This window comes from Ambystoma mexicanum, chromosome 6p (assembly GCF_040938575.1).
Source record: "Ambystoma mexicanum isolate Mex_15411 chromosome 6p, UKY_AmexF1_1, whole genome shotgun sequence".
Classification (NCBI taxonomy): Eukaryota; Metazoa; Chordata; class Amphibia; order Caudata; family Ambystomatidae; genus Ambystoma; species Ambystoma mexicanum.
The window spans coordinates 684,280,352-684,286,351 of record NC_090935.1 but is presented as its reverse complement, the minus strand read 5'-3'; positions in this window follow the sequence as shown (position 1 = coordinate 684,286,351).

Genomic DNA, 6,000 nt, shown 5'->3' with positions numbered 1-6,000 from the left:
TGGAGTTATTGTATGCATATTCCGCTATCCATAACAAGTCTTTCCAATTCTCTTCCACTTGATGCAGCATGCAACGTAGATACTGTTCTAATGCCTGGTTTGTTCTTTCTGTTTGTCCATCCATTTGAGGGTGATGTCTAGTGGATAATCAAACATCTATTTGTGCCATGGTACAACATTTCCTCCAAAAGTTGGATACAAATTGGCTTCCACAATCTGAGATTAGGACTGAGGGGAAACCATGCATTTTATGATCTGTTCAAGAAATGCTTTTGCCAGACCGGTAGCATTAGGAAGTCCTTTGAATGGAAAGAAATGTGCCATTTTAGAGAACAGGTCTACAACCACCAGAATGGTATTAAAACCTTGACAGGGAGGTAAGTCCGTAATAAAATCAAATGAAAGAGTATGCCAGGGAGCCGGTGGAATATCCAGTGGTTGTAGGAGGCCAGCTGGTTTCTGTTTTTGTGATTTATTCTGTGCACATATCCCACAGGATAGAACAAATCGAGCAATGTCCTTACGCCAGGTTGGCCACCAAGAATTCCGTTTAACCTTGGCTAGAGTCTTAGCAATTCCGGGATGGCCTTCCATCAGGGAATCATGATAACCAGACATGACCAATTCTTGCAGATCTTTACTTGGCAGATATAGTCGTTCCCTGAAGTAGGGTAATCCATCCAAAACCGTGTGATGTTCATTTTGGGAATTCCATTTTTACAAGATCTCGGGCTTCATTAAGGTTCAAATCTTATCTTGAAGTTCACTCTGAGTCAATGTGGTGGTGAGTTCCAGTAGTTTATTACTTGGGATGATGGCAACAGGGTCCAGGGTACTGTTAGTTTTCTCTTAAACACCCATACGAGACAAGGCATCGGCCTTCCCATTCCAAACTCCCGGTCGCTATGTTATTACGTAATTGTATTCTGCGAAGAATAGAGCCCACCACAACTGTCGTGACGATTGGGCTTTTGCTGACTTTAGGTATTGAAGGTTTCAGTGATCTGTGATTACTGTGATGGTATGTCTGGCACCTAATAGATACTGCTGCCAGGCTTTGAAGGCTGATTTTATTGCCAACAATTCTTTGTCTGTAATTGTACAGTTAAGTTCTGGTGGTGAGAATTTACGTGACCAAAAAGCCACAGGGTGTAATTGGCCTGTCTCTGGATCTCTTTGAGAGAGAACTGCTCCCCTAGCTATGCTGGAAGCATCAGTTTCCACTACATAGGGGAGATCAGGGTGAGGATGTCGTACAATTGGCGCGGACGTGAATCTTAGTTCTTGAAAGGCCTGTTCCGCCTCTTCAGTCCATTGGAATTTTTTGTTGTTTTTTCTCAGTAACGATGTGATTGGGTGGACTATCCATGAGAAATCTGGAATAAATCGGCAATAAAAATTCACAAAGCCGAACATGCTTTGGGTTCCTTTAAGTGAAGAAGGTGACAGGCAATTAAGGATGGCATCTACTTTCTGTAAATCCACCTGGACTCCCTTTGAAGAGAGAACAAAACTGAGGAACTCGACTTCGGTGACATGGAAGGAGCATTTCTCGAGTTTAGCGTACAGTTTGTGCTGGCAAAGTTTTGTAAGGACTGAGCGAACATGTTCCACATGATCTCTTTCAGAGGGGGAATACACCAGGGTGTCGTCAATATAGACCAGGGCACATACATTGATTAATTCCCATAATAAATCATTCATGAAGTATTGGAACGCTGCGGGAGCATTGCACAGCCCGAAAGGCATTACCTGATATTCGTACAGGCCATACTTGGTGCGAAACGCGGTTTTCCATTCATCCCCTTTCTTAACACGTACAAGGTGGTATGCACGTCTGAGGTCTAGTTTGGTGTAGATTCGGGCATTCTTGACTTGGTCCAATAGTTCTGGGATAAGGGCAAAGGGTAGCGTTTTTTTACTGTGATTTGATTAAGTGTGTGGTAATCGATGCAAGTCCTCAAATCTCCTTCCTTCTTGGGTACGAAGAATAGGGGAGAAGCTGCTGGTGACTTTGACGGGCGGATAAACCCATTAGCCAGGTATTGATCTAGATAGGACTTCAAGTGGAGATTTTCGGTTTCCGTAAGTGCATACATTCGACCACAGGAACCTGTGCACCAGGTATCAGGTTGATCTGACAGTCATAGGGCCTATGTGGCAGTAATGTGTTAGCCTGGTCCTTCTGATAAACATCTTGATAATCCTGATATTCTTTTGGTAAGGTGTCCATTGGTTCCATGATCCCCGATGCTATTCCTTGAACAGACTTCAGGTTTGTCTGTGGTATAGATTTCGGGTAGCAAGCATGGGCGCATTCATCGGAAAAGGTCAGTCTCTTTGCACGCCAGTCTATGTGGGGATTGTGAGTTACTAACCATGGCATCCCTAAGATCAACCGGAACTGAGGAGCTTTGATGAGGTCAAACGTGATTGCTTCTTGATGTCCATCCTGACACAGAAGGGTTAATTTTGTTGTGCATTGGGTTACTGGTCCCGAAGCAATTTCTGTACCGTCAACAGTAGTTCCCTTTTCAGTTGTTGGTTTTGTGCATAAGTGAAGTCCCATTTCTGTTGCAAGATCTCGATCTATGTAATTAACAACTGCTCTGTTGTCTATATATGCCTCTATGGCATGCATCCGTGACGGTCGTTCGTGATTGATCAAGGTTACTGGTAGGGCGAAATGTGAGGTCTGTGACTCATCCTTTTCGCTCGACAAGTGGACCTCTACCTTGCCGGACCTGGTGGTTTTCTGATTCCTTTCCGTCATCTTTTTCTGTAGCGCCTACCACCTTCCTTGGAGGTTTCACTGGGCATTCTTTGAGGTAGTGACCCGATTTACCGCAGTATAAGCATAAATGTAGCTGTCTCCTCTTTGTCTCTTTCACCCTTGGTTAAAGGGGGTCATACTCCTCCAATCTGCATGGGTTCTGTGGTATTTTCTGATGGACATTGAACATTATCTTTTGACCGTACGTACATGGCACGATTTTCGAGTCTCTTCGGTCCTGTAATCTGTGGTCCAACTGAACTATCTGGTTGATAAACTGCACAATCTTTAGGTGGGTCTACCACTTGAGCAAGGACATCCTTCAGGTCTCCTCGTAGGCCTCGATGAAACAATGTGGTTCTTTTATCTTCTGGGCACCTCGCTTCTACAACCAGTCTACTAAAGGTGGCAATATAAGTCAGCAAATCTTGATTCCCTTGGCAGAGGGACAGGAGTTCGTTATCAAGAGCTTGTCCTTGCAAGTGTCAAGAAAATAACTTTTCCATCTCCTGTTGAAAACCCCTGAAGTTCTGCAGTAATGGATCATCCCGGCTCACTAAAGGTACGACGAGTCTGCGGCACTTCCACTCAAATATGATAACACGAAGGCCACCCTTGCCTGGACGTTTGGCAAAGTCCCAAGGCTACAAAGAAAATGGAGTTGGCACTGGTTCATGAATGTTGCGTACCTTCTGGGGTCTCCATTTAACCGTTCTGGTGGTGCCAGGGGTACTGCTCCCGGCAACGTTATCTGTACTGGATTGACTGATGATGGTGTAGCGATGGATGGGGCGAATCCGGGCAATGGAGCTTGCTCCGCCTGTTTGTAGTAGCTGTTTGCTTAGTTCATCAGAACGGTCTTTTGTGACTATTAACTCTCGTCTTAAGGCATTGGTTTCCTGCCAGGCTGCGTGTACCTCGGCGCATAATTGTCCCAAAAGCAGTGCTAACTGATCGCTTTCAGATGTCTCCGTGACGCCCAGTTGGATAAGGTTTAAAGGCTTTGAGTTCTGTTATGCTCACCTGATAGCCCCGGGGCATCTGGAAGGCTCTGAGGTCTGGAACCCTGGATGCGAAGTTGCCCAGTACTTAGTTATTTGTAGGGTGAGCTATCCGTCCTGCGTTTCTTGTGAGGGGTGCTTGACGTTTGTTGGCGAGCTGCCCGAGTTGCTTCACTGGTGCAGTTCGCCTTCCTTGGGCCCAGGCCTTTTCGTGACCCCGAATCTGCTGGTAGGCAGGTAGGTTTGTTAATTGTAAGTCTTTGTTCTGTTTATGGTGGGAATTCATTAATGTCTTTATCTTCTTCTTTTCAGGTGCGAAGGTCCTGATGCTGGCGTGCCGGATGGAGAGGCACGTTTTCTAGGTAAGAGAAAGCGTGAAGCGCAGCGCCTTTTGTCTTTTAAAGCTAACCTGTTTTTTCTTCTTCTTCTCATCACAGGCTGCTGTGGTGCTGGGAGTGGATGAGAGCGCCTTGAAAAACAGGCCCCTGGAATCTGTTAAGGTAAGTACAGCGCTTTGCGGTTGTTTCATATTTAAAGCGAACCTGAATATGTCTCTTTTCCTTTGCAGATGTTGCTGTGGTGCTCCGGATGGAAGCGTGGCATAGCGCGATGGAATTCAGGGAAGACTGATGGAATTCGATGTTTTGGAAGCATGCATTCTAATATTGTTTTTCCCTTTCTCGTTATTGCAGGTTGCAATGTTCGAACAGCAGCTGTTGTAGCAGTTCACCGGAAGTCCTTAATCTAGTACTCACAGGTGAGTGATGTTTCTTCTTCTCTCGGTTTACACAGATTGCAGCCCAGTTGAGATGTTGAGTGCTGGATGGTGTTTTCTCAGGTAAGACGGAATAATCTTGTTCTATTTCTTGCAGGATTACAGGAAGATACTGAAGACCAGGAGCTGGACACAGTGAGCGTCATGCTGCGGGTTACAGAATAACTCAAAGCGTGTTCTACAGTCATGGTGTGGTTTTTATAGCCCAGGTAAAGTAGTACCAGGGAAAGTAGTTCCATGGCTGCCACACCCAAAACACTAGACCGCATGGCTTGGTTCTTAGAACTACACTGTGTGGGTGCTTCCATGTTGGATTTAAAGGCCCATGTACATAAATGGTACCTAGTTTGAACAGCCCTTCCTTCCTACATATGAGCCTGGTGCCAAAGGCGCCAGGACTGGCTCCAGGAGCCCTTTTGCATTGGTTTTAAGGCCCTCAGGGTTCTGGTGGGAGCCTGCTTGTGGCACAACTTGTGCCCCCTCACATTGGTCATGACATTTGCAGGGGGAAATATTAACCTAAACGCTATCTGTGCACGAAACAAAACTGTTCGTTTTCCTGTGTTTTCTATGCTGCATCATAAGTGAATTCAATTGCTTGACTTATATTCTGAATTGTATTGTCACCGGTAGATGATTGCTGTCCCATATATATATATATATATATATATATATATATATATATATATATAAGCCGCCCAAAAAGTGCTCTTCCTATAGAAACGCCAACTTAACCATAACTACATGGCCACTACCGTGACCATGTAATATATATATATATACATATATATATATATATTTTTTTTTTTAAACTTAGGTGTGATTTGAATATTAAATAAATACATCTTTACCTTTACAAACTAGCCTGATTCCTGGTTCAGTGTGGTATTTTGAGACAGGTTTGATATGAGTGGTATATCATTTCAAATATTGAAATTATAGACAAATCTAAATAAGGGTTTCATCACACGCTACATGCTAGGAGAGACATGGGTGAGTGCCTGATTGAAATCCCTTACAGCTTGGCGGCTCGTCCGGGATTCTGAATTGAAATACCACCCGTGACAGTCATAGCATACTAGCCTGCAGGGTACAGACACCTTGTTTGGTTGCGGTACTGTGCTACACTGTACAAGCACCCCTCAAAAGAAATACTCCAAAAATTGGGCCTGTTGTTAAAAGTAAATTAACCCTGAGATAAGTTAGAAGGAAATTGATATTTCTGAAATGGCGACCCCAGTGGAAATTATTATTGCTAGGGAACACCTCCTGCACAAACTGTTTGTCAGGGGTGATTGGCCCGAACAGGATGAACAAGTATGGCTACAGAAAATAAAACAAGAAGTCACTGCAATAGACCTAGGAACATGGCAGGACAAGGGTCCATTACACCAAGCGCTTAGAAAACTGTACATGGCCCCAAAAATAAGAGGAGCAGTGTAAAATTGACA